General features: G+C 39.0%; 1 protein-coding gene across 2 annotated transcripts in view; it reads left to right on the plus strand.

The window, feature by feature from the left end:
• The window catches only part of dab1a (DAB adaptor protein 1a), a 227,994-nt gene that overhangs the window by 65,455 nt on the left and 144,737 nt on the right, over positions 1–17,802 (plus strand). The gene's annotated exons all lie outside the window — the stretch shown is intronic.

The raw sequence follows: 17,802 nt of genomic DNA on the forward strand, positions 1-17,802 counted from the left end.
AGGAGGCATACAGCTCTGCAGGTACTAAGTCAGCACAGTGTTGGCAATGTTTATGCACTGTGCGTCTCTGCACTCGGTGATATACTCTTAACTACATTTCATCTGCCACTTTGTAGCAGAGTTTCTTTAATTTCTAAACACTTTCAGTAACACTGATTACAGTTGTTGTAGAATTTCTCAGACTGACTTGCTGCCATGGTGGCATGCCATTATAACACCATGCTTACATGCTGTTTATAAAGGCACACTGCATGGCTAAGTGCTTAATTTTATACACCTGTGGCGATGGGACTGAAAACATCCGAATTCAAAGATTTCCCTTATGGACAAGAGTGCTGGCGTGTCTATATAGTATAAGTAAAAAAGTATGCAATATAATGTTTAGCAACTGTTCCATCCATTAATTGAGCATGTTAGTATGATAAAATTTGGTACTCAACACTAAACAGAAAGTACAACGGAGACAAAGGTCATTAGTTCAAATGTTCACTTTAAATGTGTTATTGTAATTCATCCTGAAAAAACACAAATGTACTGTGAACTCAGTGTGGCGTTGTGTGTTCATGTTGTATATTTTTCAGCTGCTAATAGTATGATGAGCAGCATTTACTTTAAATTTCATAGGAGATTATATTTATATGTAGATATATTGTATAGGGTTAATACATTTAGTTACATGTATAAAATATTTGAAGTTGCTAATGCAAGACATCCCTGTTGTAACAATGCTATAATACGGGAAATATCTCTTTTAGTGTTTAGTACTGCACCTTAAAGAGTTACATATAGAGCTGAAATCTTAAACTACTTGTGAAAAAAGTTAACAAGTTAACTAATGACAACTTAATGGTTCTCTTTTAGCTGAAAAATTTGAATTTTTTTAAATAATCATATTTATTGATAAAATGATCTAACCTTTGCAAACTGGTCAGCCAGTAATTTCTCATCTTGAAGTTGATTTATGTGACTGTGCACCACAAAGAGTTGGTTGAGATTGGCGTGTTTCTTTCTGCGAGTGCTTTATCAAAAGTTTATGGAGAGAAGTGAACATTGCCTACGGTGAGACCTGAACACGCATTTGATGGTCCTGTGATCAGAGCTATTAATCAGCGCATAAGCAGACAGGCAGTGGGTGTATGGTGACTCAGCTCCTTCCTATTCTCACTGAGTGTCTATGTTCTTTTATTTCTGTGTGGGTTGGCCAGCAGCCCCCTGCGGCCCTAAACATTGATGGGGAAACCTTCAGTGAGCCTTGATGATGACTCACGGCACTGATTCCAGTCATGAATCTACTTGGATTCTTGCTGTGTACACGCACATACAGTGCTGTGAAAGTATTTGCCCCCTTCCTGATTTCGTTTTTCTTTTTGCACATTTGCCCCACTTGTAATACTAATTGCCCCCTAAAACTAATAACTGGTTGTGCCACCCTTTGCAGTGAGATAGAGATAACAGGGTTTAATTACAGGCTTTGACTAGGCTTCTACTGGTGTGTTTTAGGTCAATTTCTTGGTCATTGTCCTGGTGCATAACTAAAGTGCATGAGCTTCAGGACATGAGCTGATGGCCGGGCATCCTCTTACAGGATTTTCTGGTAGAGAGCTGAATTCATGGTTCCATCAGTTGCTGGAAGTTGTCCAGGTCCCGGAGCAGGAACAGACTTCCAATCCATCACACTACTGCCACCTGTTATTTTACTGTTCATTTGATGCTTTTTTATGTAACAGGAAACAAAGATGAGCCTTTATATTCTTTTTGGTCAGCAGCAGTTTTCACCTTAGAAATCTCCCATTGATGCCATTTTAGCCTAGTCTCTTTCTTATTGTTGAATCATGAACTTTGACCTTAATCGAGGTGGGGGGCCTGCAGTTCTCTGTTCTTTTGTGACTTCCTGGATAAGTTGTCAGTTGTAATGTCGGTATGACTGCCACACGTTTGAAGGTTAAGCACTATTCAGTGCTTATAGGTTTGCTGAAGGCCCAAAGCCTTAGAAATGGCTGTGTAACCCTTTCCAGACTGTTAGATGTCAATAACTTTGTTTGTCAGCTGTTTCTTTAGATTGTGGCATAATGTGCTGCTTTTTGAGATTATAAAAATTCTATTTCTTGATTCAGTAGGTCTGGCAGTGATCAGGCCAGGGTGTGGTTGTTAAAATTGAACTAAACTTTCCAGAAAACGTGTTATCTTCATCTAATATTGTTTTTAAAAATTGAAGCATGCACGTTTTGTGAAATGTGGAAAAAAAAGAAATCTGTAAAAGAGTAAATACAGCACTGCATACCTAGACAAACAGACAGGCATACAAATAATTCAACTCAGGTTGTCTGACAGGTGCTCTTTATGTATGTGTGTCTTTCTCTCTATGCACCATGTTAAATCTACAGAACCCTTATTCATGTGGCCCTGGGGGCTGATATAATGCTTGAATGATGTTCTTACTAATGGCACTGCAAACGTATGCGCTTGCACGCATGCACTTACAGCAGTGCGTATGCCACGTACAAACATGTATTCCAACACAAGCATGCACGCCTTTACTCACATTAACAGCAATACAAATGGCTGCCACTCTTCTTCTGTCAAGCAGTGGGAGGGGAGACTGCGGTGGGGGGAACTGCCAAGACTGTGTATCAGAGGAGAAAACGGAGGGAGAGCGCAAGAAGAGAAGCAGAAATAGATGTGACTGTTATATACTGTCTGTCTCCAAATAGCTGTTGTTTCATTCGTCCAACTGGCATCTGTCTTGTTTAGCCTGTGCTTTTCCAATATGCTAAACTGTTTATGTTTATGTGCAAGGAGGACAGTGAGCAGAGATGATTGGGTCAGACACCAGTCACTTGTTTACATGCAGCTGCCTCTAATCATCATGTCATGGGTGAGACACTGATTGTCGAGGAACAGACTGAGGCTGTTATAGGCAAAGCTTTTCTGTCCTATGACCCCATTGCTAGCTAGATTCCTATGACTCCAGCAATTTTAGGTTTATTGTGCTATCAGAATTTTTTTTTTTTATAATGGAGTAAATGGCTAGTAATTTAAACATCACTTTTATATAATAATAATTGTAAGGTGCCATCATGCTATATAGCAGTTCATTGAATCATCAGCCTCAGTGAAATTGTATCACCCAGGCCTCATGCTGTACAACCTGCAACCATAGAAATTACCTTGATCTAAATACATTTGCATTTAGATCAAGGTAAATATTAAAGGTGGGCGTGCGAGTATTCTTCCACACTGGAATATTTCTCTTGTTTTGTGTGCAAATGAATGGCATTAATATGCAACCATGTAGGGGGATTATTCAGATGATGCCGAGATTATCACTGGCATCACATAATGTTTCATTTTGTGTGTGTGTGTGTGTGTGTGTGTGTGTGTGTGTGTGTGTGTGTGTGTGTGTGTGTGTGTGTGTGTGTGCAGCAAATTAATGGACATGACTTTTACAGGTTGGACAACAATGTCAGCCTTTTAATCCAATCACTGGGCTGCTAAATCAAATTATATGGAGAACCTAAGGAAAGGGTGTGTCTATACAACAGAGCTGAGCTCTATGCCTGGAAACAGGGTTACAAAGCCAGCCATGTTAGTCATCTAATATGGAAGTTTAAAGAATCCCTATTATGATTCTGGCCATGTCATACAATTTAGACATACAGTACTGTCTAAAAGTATTAAACCACCCTTTATTTCTTTATATTTTGCTTCCAAGGGGCCAGACTTTGTTGTAATTTAAATAAAGTGCCCTTGAACAATAGCTCTCAGAGCTTTTTGGATGTCTTTTATAGTCTTTCATTGGGCATTGGCTACTTTTTCCCTTATTTTTTGTTAAACTAACACTGATCTATGAATCATTCAAGATTAAAAAGGCACCTAGCTCAAGGAATGAGGCAGTGTTGTGTCTACACATGACAGGCAACTTGGCAAATAACCCTTTTTAACTAATATCTTTAGACACTCTGTTGCAAAAAATGTTCAAAAAATTTAGGTGATTATCATCATTATTCTCTCTCCATCAGCTACAGCTGATGTGTCACGTGCCAGAGGACACCTTATGCACAGTCAGTAGACAGTAAGTCATGCTCACAAATTGAAATACAGTTTTCTTGATGAATCTATTTACACACTGTCATGAAATATTCTGCTTATGGTCCAGGAAGATGGTATAAATGCATTTTAAAACAGAATAAAATTGACAGTAATGAGGTTCAATTGTCTTGTAATTTGTGCAACAATCTTTTTAATGATGGATTGAGGACCTAACATGTCTGATATGGATTTGGCAGGTTACCATTTCCCATAAAGAAAGAGAAAATATGTAATTTAATAGTTTGACGATTAACTTTTAGAACTTCTATACCATTTATGATCTACTAGTTTTTTGCCTCTCAGAATGAAAAGAAACACTAGGAAAGTCTCTAATTCAGGAGGAAGCTGGCTTTAAGGGAAGAGCTAAAATAGCATGTTTTGACTATGAATGTACAGATTAAATAACGATTGTTTTGAACTGTGATTCATGCAAACCTACTTGGATGAAGTCCAAAAACAATAAAAAGCTTTGAATGAGCTGCCAATTTGGTCCCTGTGGCTGTGGATAATTCACAGTTATCCCAATAGCAGTTCAGTTGAAGTAGGGAGGTCAAAATGTACAATTTAGATGTACTATTGTGATAAATGTGAAGGGTGTCTTATATGTTTGCATAGTCTTGTGATACCTATTAGGGATTTTACAAAACACACAAAGACCCCTCGAGTTTATAAGAGTCAGTGTAGAGAAGGAAATAAAAGAACAAATGACAAAACACTTGTCAGAGGAGAACAAGAATGCTGTGATAAACACGTCTGTGTATTAATCAAACAAAAAAAGAAATGGTTTCATCATTTATATGCCTTCTGCTGGCTTCTCTTTCATTTATTTCCTTTCCTGGACTAATGGATGGTGTCACATTATGTGTTTTGTGTGGGCTTGTTTGTTAATATTTTACAGTCACTTCCTAATGTGGCACCACAGAAATAGCTATGGACAGCACGTATGTCTTTCTAAGAATGTGAATGGGATGGGGAGCATGAGAGGAAGAGACAGAGGCTGCTTGAATTAAATGGGAAAAGCAATCATTTTGGCCAAATGCCAAGTCATCTCAAATGTAAAAAATGTGAAGCTAAGACTGGGGGGAAGAGAGTGCAAGAGAATAAAAAGATAAGGGACTTAAAAAGTGGGAAAGTAAAACAGGGAAAAAAATGAAGCAGTCGGAAATGAAATAGACAAGTACCAAGCTGTGTATGTGTGGTACTCGAATGTAATGATATGTTCTCAGTGTCTGTGCTTTTCTGTAGGTTTGGCTTGATATGAAAAAAACAAAAACAAAAACCAGATGCAGATACAGGAAATGTTATTATTAATTTATCTGAGGGATTGGAAACAGAAAAAAACATCTTGTTGCATCAATTTGAACTAAAAAAAAAACACCTTGTCACAAAGTTCTCATTTAAAAAGCCCCCGAGTACAATTAGCAAACTTCGTGTGGATGCTTAAATGGTTTTAAAAAATGTGAGGTTCACTTTGAATAAGGTTAGCTGCTATAATGCTGCTGAATGAGGTTAGCGCTGCCCTTGTATATCTAAATGGGGTTAGCAATTGCAGCTTGTGCTTTGGTAATCATGACGTTTGTTCTCTGCTGAATGCTAACGTCGATGCTAACCCAGTTTCATCAATGCTAACGCTGTCTTCGAAATCGAATTAATTCACAGGAGGATGTCAACAATAACCCCTAGAGCATGTATGAGAGGGAACAGCTGAATCCTGAGTGTCTTTGCTTCTTTTGACTCTGATACAAATGAAGTCTCGCCTCACAGTGCAGATGTTAAACGTATCCTTATAATTTTCTCCCATTTTACTGAAAATCAAATGCATATTCACTTCACATGCTGCAATGATTTAAGCTGCTTTTAATCTCTCATATGCATCAAGCATAATGGTTTAGATAAAAGCGACCAGATGTATCAGAGTTAGCATGTGTGTAAAATAATCGTTAGCAAGAACTGCCTTTCCTTATAACAAGAGACTGGATTATAAAATCCAAACCCTTTGAAGTATTAATGTGTGTCTCTGTGTGGTTCTATATACAGCACATACTTGCACATTAGTGTGTCCATCCATGTGCACATGCACATGGATACCCTGATGGATTATTTGCTGTGTGCAAAATATCCAACTGCCTCAGCCAATTCTAATGAACCAATTATAGTAAAGTATTTTCCTCCTCTTCAGTTTGATAGTGAGAGTCATATTGTGGATTAAGCTGCTTTACTTTATTGCATCTCATTAACTTTACCCAAACAATGTTTGAAGTTTAAATCAGCTGTTAAAAAGAACATGGCATCAAAGTGAGGCTCAGAACCAAAGTTAACTAGCAAACTGCTACAGGAAACTAGATTTGATATTAAAATCAGAGATCGATGTAAGGGACATGAAAGAGAGTCATCTTTATATAAGTTCGACTATATGCACAAATTAGAGTTTTAGACTTGTAACATGCTAACAAATGAACGATGTTGATGTAGTATATGTGCATCACAAGCCTCAAAGATGCTGCAAAGTGCATAAATACATACAATATGAATACAAATGAATTTTAATATCTATTGTTACCAGTCCTCTCCTCTCCTTTTCTTTGCTTTTTCTTTTTGCGGTTCTTCCTCTTCATAGCGAGCTCTCTTTTTGGTTATAGAAACCTTTCAAGCAATCAATAGTAGACATAAATTTCCCGTCATTATTCACAGAGGGCACACCGTTGGCTTACTGGAGAACTGCTTCCAAGAATGGGTACAGTTCCCCAGCTACTAAATTCCCATGGATGTAGCTTCTGGGTCAGAAGAGTGAAGCTGGGGTAGAAGTACCAGTTGAACCTGTTTCTGATGACCACTTTTCACTTGATTTATAACTCCAGTAAACATTTTCAGAGTTTCGTGGCTTGTTTTAATCCAACATGATGCCCATTGTGCCGGCAGATTGTCTAACGTGTACCCCTCCTTTGCACAATTTCAGCCACCCTCCCAATCCTAAATTAGATAAGCGTTTAAGAAGGTGAATAAACTGGCACATAATGCTCTATTTTTTAAACTGTGTTGTTGAACAGATCACGAAGCAGGATATAATTTTGGGTGTGTCTACAGTGCTAGTGTACGAATATGGAGTATCTAGTTTCTCAGAAAGACCAGCATACTTGGTTAACCAAAAAATCACCAACTGTCAATCGAGAGTTGACAAAGGGTTGGGCAATGTTACAGTGGGCTTGTCCATCTTTTACATACAGTCTTTGACACCACCATAAATTGGTATTAATTGCATTGAGCATTTCCAACCAGCATGCAGCAACAGGATAATATTTTTATTTTAAAAAACACAAACAGTGCTAGAAATCAGTGAATACAGTGTGCGTTAGTCATAGTATAATTGATATAAAGTTATAGCTGTTTGTTGGGGCTCTCACAATTTTTGTCAGTGGTATAAGGTGCTAGTATAACAGAGGCCAGATCATGTGTCAGAGCCTTGTATTTTCATCTTTACATATAATCTTCCATTTAAATCAGTAAAACATGAAGTGGGTTTTTTGTATTTATTACTTTAAATAAGACTTCTGGCCTGTGCTCTGTGTTGCTATAGGAACCATAAAGGTCAATAGAAAGTCTTTTGAGTGGGTTTGTGAAGGCTCTGCGTAGGAGACAAATTTACCTGTCTGAACAACAGAGAGACACTCTTTTCTATCACTTTCCTTTTTTTCACATCTCTAGTGTTGTTTTGGTCCCTCCCTCACTATACACCCCTGTTTTTAAGCCTCTCCTCTCCCCTCCCTTCTCCTTAATCCTTCCCCTCACTGGTTTATAGACAGATCTCATCTCCTCTCTTGCACCACACATTGTACTTCAAGAAAGGCGCTCTCATCGACACTGACAGCAATCTAATTGCCATTGCATCCTTATGAATATCTGTGAAGCGTTGTTGTATGTGTGTGTATGTGCGCGTGCTCAGTGTTTGCTACCGCAAAGCTATTACCGGAGCTGGTTCCCTGCTACATTGTGTGTTATTTTATAGTGTGTCTTTCATTGTGCACGGGCTGTAGCCAGTACTGCCTCATCAACTTACAGGTCGATAGAGTAGTTCTGAACAGAGGATGTCCGTCAATGATGGGAGGTGAGAGGAGGAGGGAGGAAAAAATGAGCAGGGAGGGTGAGATGGAGAGCAACCTTTCCATATTCAGTTCTCCTGTTGTTGTGTTCTGGCATGTCAAAGAGGAAGCGTTTTATGACTGGATCAGTTAACAGATGGGCATCCCAAATAGCAGCAAGATAAAATTTTGTTGCTCTGTTTTATTAATTTCTACACAAACCACACACAGCCGCACGCTATCGGAGAAAGAAAATCTGGTAAATTCTGCGTGCCGTTTTTAAACATGCACAAGTGTTTACACGTATGCATAAACACAAACTCAGGCATAAACAAATGTCTGCATTCTTGTGTGTGTACATGTTCCACAGAGCCTGATGAGACAGATGGCAAACGACTGGTGGATGAACCAAACTGTCCGTGTTATCTTTAGGTGTAATGGTGCGGTTAATGATTCTGCCTTGCTTGAACGGTATAGAATATTACATAAATTACAATGTATGCACTATCAGTTAGTGTGAGAGACAGAAGAATTTATCTTAGTTTGAGTAGCTGTTCATTAGCCTTCTCTCCTACTCATCAAGCGATACGAGTCGAAATCAGCTAGACAAAGCATCAAAGTTTTGCCCCGATACTTGTCTGTTGTTAGCCCGACCTGATTGGATTAGCTGGTTATTAGGATGCAGCAATGAGCTTCAAGGCTACGGCATGTTTTGTAACATCTGAAGCTCGTAGTAGATGGATTCAGTTACATGTCCTTGGAGAGACATGCAGTGAGAAAGGCTCACTGACTGTATGTGCGCCAGTGTATTGTGTTGTATTTAGTGCCTGTTTTAGGAGGCTGAGACAGCCAAACCTCCGACAGATTTATTGGTTCTGCACTCTTCTATCCTCCCCAACAGAAAACGCCATACTGCATCCTCACCTTTGACACTTTTGTCTATTTCTTTCATCTCTGTGTTTACAAAAATCTTACGTGAGCACTATCGAGGGCTATGTCACTTTGTTTGCAGCTACCTCTGCGATTCCCATGAGACTACACAAGGTACTGGGATTATCCCAGCCAGTCTCGCATCACCTGAACCAAGTCATCAGTTACTAATGTGTGCGTGGAAGCTTGTGTGTGTTTGGGAGAGTGCGGGTACACATAGGTTAGATCAATTGTTTAAGAAGATGAGAGGATTCGCCAATATGCCAAGACAATATCTCTGTGGGCATTCATGTATATAGATGTATATGATTGTGGGCTCGTGACTGCAAAGGTGCTGGATTTGTTTAAGAATCAGGCAGAATAAACAAGTCGGTGGATATGCAGGTCCTGATAGTCAAACTGTTCATATTACAATTAAAAAAACAACAAATGCTTAATGGCAAAGCCACCTCCCTGGTTGCAGTTATGTCCCTTGGGGCCAGGGATATAATAATGTGAAATTACGTAAATGCCTAAAATGTGTTAACATGCTTTGGAAATTACTCTTAAAAACAGCATGTTGTGATTCAAAAGTGGTTCCTCTTTATTACTGATTCAGGAACACAATTACCAGCTGATAATGTTGCAGCACATCACCTCCCTCTCATCAAGAAGGTGATAAGCAACGATGAAGATTGAGTTCATGTATTTAAAAACAAACATCATTTTTAGAGAACAAAGAAAATGTAAAATTTAGTGTAAATACGACCTATTATATGTTTGCCTTTCATTGTTTCATTGGATGGGAATTATAGAGATGGAGAGAACATGAAAGGCAACTTAAGAATGAAATGAGACACCTAAACAAAGACAAGGAGGCCAAAGTTAAAGTTAACTAAACTTTGTAGTATCTAATAATGTCACTACAAAGCGTGCAGTTATAATGCTTATGGCTGGGACAGTAGAAAGCGTTTTCTGAAACTAATGGGCTATATGGACATAGAAGTATCAGGTATTTAATTGTTTGATTGATTATTACTTTATACCAAATGTCTACTTTTAAAAACATTTTTACAGTATACATGGTTTCTGGTTTCAGCTCCCTCAAATAATTAGGTTTTCCAATTGTGAAATGCTAACATGCAGTAATGAGCTTGAAAACGAAGCAAATCAAAGTAATACTGCCTTATAAAGTAAATCTTTGAAAACTGCACTGGGCAACCTTGGAGAAATGAACAAAGTTGCTGAAGGACACGCTCCTTTTGTTCTAAGTCATCGTCCCAAAAATTATTTTTGGTTTGTAAATGAAAAGCTGCTTATTGCAGACAAAGCTGCATTTCCCTATGCTGTTCATCATAGTGTATCGTGTTTTTAACTTTTTCAAATTGTATTTATTTGAATAAACTTATTAAGGAACACAGAGCTTAGCTTACAAAAGGTAATACAGTGGAACCCCGACTTACGAATACCCCATTTAACGAAAAATTCAAGTTACGAAGGCACTTAACGGCAATATTTCTGCCTGTGTTACGGCAAAATGCCCACATAACGAAATCCGCTGGCTCTGATTGGCTGAGCCCACAATGCCTTCCGAATCATGTGACAACCCCCTTGGTGTTTGTACTTGTGCTTTGCTGTTCCACTTGAACTTTGCTGTTCCACTTGAACGACGTATTGTTGTTGCAGTAAACAATTAGCCTATAGCCTATCATTCACTCAAAAGGCACGATGGGTGCTTCGACTTACGAAAGACCCTCGGGAACGAATTAATTTCGTAAGTCGGGGTTCCACTCTCTTATTTTGTTAACATATGATATAAGAATGAAAATACCCAAAGACCGAAAAGTGTTGACAAAAAATGTGAAGTAGTCAAATAAAGAAAACTGGGGGAAATGTAACGGCTGTAACTTATAATAAATTGAATCTACTATAGTGTGGATGTGAAAGAGTGTTGGCATAGACTCTGTGAGCATTCTTGTGCGGAAAGGTTTTTATATTTAACAGACTCAGCCAATCAGATTTAAGATCATAGGGTAGGGGTTGAGGGGTCAGGGGTGCAGTGAGAGCAGCACACTCTTAGAGCTACATACTGGTCTCATCTAAATGCTGGAGTCAGATTTTTAATTGTTGCTCTGGGTATTGATTCGCCTGTTGAGATGGGGAGCAGATTTGTGATCCAGCAGAGAATAGCGATGGGGTAAAAGGAGTAAGAGGTGAGGTTATTGGTGGCTGTATACTGCTAAACAGTCATTATAATGAAATTCCACCCACTTTTTATTTAGAAGTTTTACATATCAGGGAATAAAAAAATCATCTCGTCTTATGCAGGTCTTATAATGAGGTTAAGACAACCTCTGACAAACTAAAACACTACATATCAGTATCTTTGCAACAGCCAAAATAAGCCAAATAAGCTAAAATGCAGAAACTGTCTGTTGAAAAAAAGCTAAATGCACTATTACTGCTTTCATAGGAATTAAGATGGTAGTAGCAACCAGGAAAAAATGTGATTGCCTCCATAAAAGTATCTGAATGCTGGCTTGGTACATTCAGTTGTGTGTTAACACAATGCCAAGAAGGAGAGACATCGGCAGTAATCTTAGAGCATTTGTTGCTACACAACAGTCTGGAAGCAGTTATAAGACCATTTTCAAACAATTTGAATTCTACAGTGAGAAAGATTATTCATAAGTAAGCATTCAAGAAATTTCCAGTTTTTCATCATTGCAAATTCACCAGAAAATCAAGAAAACAGCAGAATGGCTGCAAAAGAGAAGAGTCAAGGTCTTACCAATGGTCTAGTCAAACTGTAGACCTCAACCTGTGGCACGACCTTAAGGGAGCTGTGCATAAACCCCTGCAAACCTCACTGAAAACTACTTCAAGTTATCACTGCTAAAGGTGGTTCTATAAGTGCATGACTCATGGGGCATACTTAGTTTATCACATATTGTTTCTGCATTTTGATTTAGTTAAATAATAACATAGGATAATTACCAGATTTTAAGATGTAGTAAGCAGAAAATAATTGTTGTATGTCCTGATGTGTAAAACCTTAGAATTGATAAATGGTGTGCTTTGGTTTTTATTGTGACTGTATACACTTTTTACAGCACGCAGCCTAAAAATGTTATTTTAGAGAAGGACAGTCCAACCTCTAAAGGCTGGCAGGGACTATTTTTTAATATGTTTATTTACTCTCAGAGCATAGTAAATAAATTGGAATAGAGGATATCTGTTTTGTTGCCAATACAACTTAAAGTCCAATTTATTTTCTAGCACTAAATTGAAGGGATTGAAATAGCGGACCAAGCCCTAGCAAATTTGTCACAGACTTTGGATCACTGATTCTGATTATATATCTCATTTTCTCTCTCTAATATTGTGCTGCTTGTAATTTCCTTGCAAATAGCCAAAAAGGATCTATTAATGTTATCAAGCTTTGGGCTCTGATCTGTGATGATACATTTGAAGGTCAGTCCGCGTAGAAAAAAATGGAAATAAAGAGCATAATTTAATCTCAAGTGTATTTTAATACAACTAAACACGCAGGATGAATAGCAGGGATGACATGCGGTCCATTGTTTTAAAAGCTCATAGACTAATTGCTCTGCAACAAGGACCACTTTGGAATAAGAGGACCCTTCCAGAGGAACATATTGAAATAGAACCTGAATAGACTGGTGATATGCAAATGCCTTGTGGAAATGTCTTGTGTGTATTTGTGTGCGATAGAAAAAGTCAGAGAAACAGAGTGCTTTGATTCATGTGGATTCATTTCTGTTTTTTTTTTTTAATGAAATGTTTCTGTGTTCTGATCTCCTCGTTTTGAGGCTTAGTGGAACATCTCAGGCTAACCGTGTTTTGTGTCCCACAAAAGCTAATAATCACAGATGTGTTAGCCGTTTCATTTTTGTTTTCATAGAAAGTGCCAGACTTGCAGAGAAAAAGCAGCGCCACTTCAATTTGCACCTCGTCTTTAAAAAGTGTGTAAACAACACGACAAAGTGCTTATGTGTTACAGAGTTTTAACAACACCTTAATAGAGGGCTTGTGTGATTGCTTAAAAAGAATATGTGTGAGAATCCGGGGGGGTAAACACTGTGTTGGTACTTACCGTATTTTTTTTTCCAGAGATGCGACGGAGATTAAAGATGACAGTGATTCATATAAGGTTGAACTGCTTCGATAGATAGCTGAAATGAAACGCTGACAAGAAAAAAAGACTATTTTGTCCCTAATGTGGGGGATTGGACCTTGGTGACAGTCTCTATAAAGAGACTAAATGTCCTCCTCAGTGGCTCCCCTGTCCCAAAGTCTCTCTGCCCCCACTTCATACATATACATGGCTGCTAAATAGATGGTTCATGAATACTATCAGGGCTCGTCTGTGATAGCATTGTCTATAGACTTACGTGAGTGTGTTTGAAAATGCGTTAAAGACTTTTCCCCCCTCGTCATAAATACTATTACTGGCTGTTTGTATTCAGCCGGTTTGCATGTTCATCTCGGCTTGTCGTCTGCGCCCACTGGCAGCAGCCAATGAAACTTTGTGTTTATCAGCCTCAGCAGATCTGTATTTAGCTTTTCCCATTCACATATTTCAGCATTTTTATATTTTTATTTTTATCATTCACGCACAAACCCTGCACCGAACTTCTCATTTCAGAGTGATGCTAATCAGGCCAGGCTTTTCCTGTGAGTTTCCCCACCGACAGACTGACTAGGTCACTGCTATGGCGGTCCTAGAGGCCATTATAGTCCTCTCCAGAGAATCTCTGTATTTTTAGACACTAGTTCTTATTCTGCTCTGGACTGGAGAGGCGACAAATGGCTTTGTTATTTCTTATCACAAAATATCTATGTTACTTTTTATTAATTCATCTAAAAGTGTGGGTGCCTCCCTTATAAACATGTTACACAAATACAATCAAGCATTGGTATTTACATCACAGGTTGTAGAGATACCTAACAGCACACCAGTAATGGTTTCTCCCAACAAGAACACGTGCTTAGACCTGTCTTTTCTGGGTTAACCCTCTGTGCTGTTCATGTGTGTATGTGTATTGTCTCTACACATGTGTGTCTGTAGGTTTTTTTTTTAATCATTATGAGTGTCCATGAGGGTGAAATCTTTTTAATGCAGCTGTTTATCAGAGGAAAAGCCTGAGGGCAAGAATTTCTTTCTCTTTCTCTGGCGCACACACACACACACCTGCCCTTTAATGAAATGTTAGCTGCTGTGGAGTTTTGTAGTAGGTCTGTGTGTTTCGGTTGTGAGACTTTATTAGTAATGACTTAGTATTGTGTATGTTCAAGGGGAGTTTGCTGGGTTGGAATGAGCCGCCTGCAGCTTTCCCTTTATTACACTGTGCTGTAACTCAGCTGGAGAACTAGTCCCAAACCTGCTCTCTCACTCATTGCGTGTGTGTGTGTGCGAGCTTGCGTGTGTTTACCTGTGGCAGCTGCCACAAGCATGCTGTCTAATCATGTGATGTGTCACTCCTCACAGTGGAACAGATTCCACACTCGGATTGCTGTCACTCTACGAGGGAAACATCACACATCTCTGACTTGTCAGTGTTTTTAATTGCGTTGCAATCACACTGTGATATAGTCATCTGCAGATATTTATTGGACATGATGTATGACATATAGCGGATCTCGAATCTTTGATAGAAAAAATCAACTCAGATAAACAAAAGTAACTCACTAAATATGGAAAAAATGAAACCATATATTTTTTTTTTTTACAATAACAAGTGGTAGATTTACATAAGCACTTTTGACAGTCAGCACTAGATGCTCAACTTGCTGTTTGGTTGGGGCTTTTATCGAGGTAACTATGATCTGATTTTGACACCTTATCTTTTTTCTTTCCTCATGTGTTCTTTCCATACAGAGGAAAGCTGATTGGCAGCTTTGTGTGTCAAGTCAAAGCAGCATTTTTCAGATCACAAAAAAGCCACCTTTACAACCAGCTTGTGAAAGATGTTTTCCCTACTCTGTCAGAGGAAAGCTTTAAAAAAAAAATCTGTTTTTCTTTTTGGCATATATAGAGCATATTGTATGTTATGTAAAAGACATTTGTCTGACAACTTATAAATTGTGTAACTACAAAATCCAATCTTTTCAAAGTCTCATATTCATACTAAAACACTAAAGCACATTAGGTCGTTTTCCGCTACAGGAAATTTGGAGTTAGCAGTCCTGATGATTAGTTACATTTTGAGAAGATGACACCTTGTATTTTCCTGTTGACCCACTACCTCAGAAGGAAAGAAAACATGAAGCTACAAGCCCATGAGGTTTTATGCAAATTTGTAGAGTGTTGTCACTTTGAAAACCTTTAGTTAGCACGGTGACACTTGAGTTGCAGAGAGGAGAGCGTCGAGAACATAAACAGGGCAGCAGAAAGATCCTTGAGACAGTTCTGGATTAGTAGAAGAGATCCTTGGGGAGAGTTGGAAGCTACCTGAATACAAGTTGATCATCCACAGCTGAAAATGACTGCTCAGGTTATGCTGCTCAGACAGTTTAAAAAGACATGTTAGGTTTATACAGCAACTTGTTGGTCCCCATCAACATGAAATCTTGATGACAGGGCTACAGTGATACAGCTTTAATTAATTTCACCTCTGCTGGTGAAAGACTTCAAAATGACAATGACTGGATTGCTACTGAGGCAGCTCTGTGAGGGGAGCAGCGAGGAGGTTGCCGCGTGTGACAACAGAGGCCGTGCTCTCTGACAGACCTTTCTCTAGTGCTGTCAAAAATGTATGACTCTAGGTGATGCAAAGTACTAATTAAAATTGATTTCAGAGCCCTGCTGGTGTTGTGCCCTTCTGTGATAGAGCTCCTCTCCCTTTGCATTTGTGCTTTCATTCGAATTTTAACAGATTTTCATGTCTCTGCTCTTTTACTCCTTTATTTCTCTCTTTGTGACAAGCAAATTGTCAGTGCATCTGCTAATGATGGCAGGAGTATTGTCATTTATTTCAGCGATACAATAAGTGTGCACATTGTCTGGCTGTATGTGCAAAAACATCCACACATATAATTAGATGTAAGGATTTCTCAAAATGACCTCATTAAAAGAAGTGATCATCAGTGGAGGGAAACGCTAAGTACTTTTGGAGAAATTGCAACCAACTAATGAGGACATTGCAACGACTTCCTCTTAAAAACCAAAACAATAGAGATGGAATATAGGAGACAAGCTAGAAAAAATGAGAAAAGTAAAAACAGGTGAAAATGGTCTTGACAGGTGTTGAGATGTGGAGAGATGGGTGTGGCTGCCGAGCAGTGTGATGGGAAAGCTGCAGGCTGAAGCGTTCAGTGGATAGCTGACAGTGAAAAACAGACCACAGACATCTATACATCAGCCCCTTGTTCTTCTTGACCACCTGTGTCTCTGAGCCATTCTGTCAAAGTCTAAACCAATAGATTGATGCGGGAAACATTTTCCCTCAAAGCTTCTACCTCTGTCTTTTTTCATAGCTTTATTTTTCCTTCTTGAATATAGAGCTTGTCTTCCTGTAGCAGTTGAGTTCACATTCTCTCATCGCACTGCAGGATCCACAGTGTTCACGCAGAGTCCGCAGGTTTAGGCTCTGGTTTTGATTTGTGTTTGTGTGTGAGTTTCAAGCTCCTGATACGTGTGTGTGCCTATTTGTTCTGTGTGCATGTTTTTTTGTGCCATGTGAATATATGTGTGTTTCTCTACCTGCCCAGGCTTGGGATTAAATGTCACTCTAGCAGATTGATGTTCTCTCTGATAGAACGCCACAGCAGGAATGAATCCATTGCATCTTGCAGATGGGAATAGAAAGACACACTTAGAAAAAAAACTAAGTCAACGGAGCACACGTGCTGCTTCAAATGCCGTAATTTTCATAGACGCACTGCCACATTCTTTCAACATTTTCCTCACAAATAAAGCGAGGCGTTGACTGTGCATGGTCCATATTCAACATAGGAGGAGATAGGTAACATCAGCAGAAAAGGGTAGTAGGTTAAACACTTCCTTTTTCAGCACATGCAGGGGTCACACACTGGTAATGTGCTGTTAGTGGCTGGCAATGCGCCACGCAGAAAGGGCACGCTTTTATGGCTTCAGCAAAGTGGAATAGTGGATGACTGATTGTGGGTATGTATGAGTATGCATTTAGGCTTTTGTGAGAATGTGAACATATGAGTATGTGGATGAACGTGTGGCAAAGTGTGTGTGTGTGTGTGTGTGCATAAGTGTAAAGAGTGGGTGATTCAGGGAATAATGTACCTCTGCTGCAGTTCTGGCATTCATCCATTTTTGAGAATATTTCTATCAGGCTCTCCTCTGTGGGTGACCGCATTAATACCCGTGAATGAGCTTTTTATGTATGATTTCACTATTACATGCATATACCTCCATTGGCCATTTTATTAGGTGCACCATGTTACCTTATTTATTTGTGGCATACATTTAAAAAGGAAATATTCCTCAGAGATTTTGGTCCACATTGATATGACAGCATCACACAGTTGTTGCAGATTTTTCGCCTGCACATCTTATGATATCAAATGAGATCTGCTCATGGAGGAGGCCATTTGGGTAAATTGAACTCAGTGTCATGTTCAAGAAACCACTTTGAGATATTTTGAATGTGGTATGGCACGTTATCCTCTTGGAATCAGCCATCAGAAGATGGGTCAACTGTGGTCAAAAGGGGATGGACAGGGTCAGCAA

Source organism: Astatotilapia calliptera, chromosome 23 (assembly GCF_900246225.1).
Source record: "Astatotilapia calliptera chromosome 23, fAstCal1.2, whole genome shotgun sequence".
NCBI lineage: Eukaryota > Metazoa > Chordata > Actinopteri > Cichliformes > Cichlidae > Astatotilapia > Astatotilapia calliptera.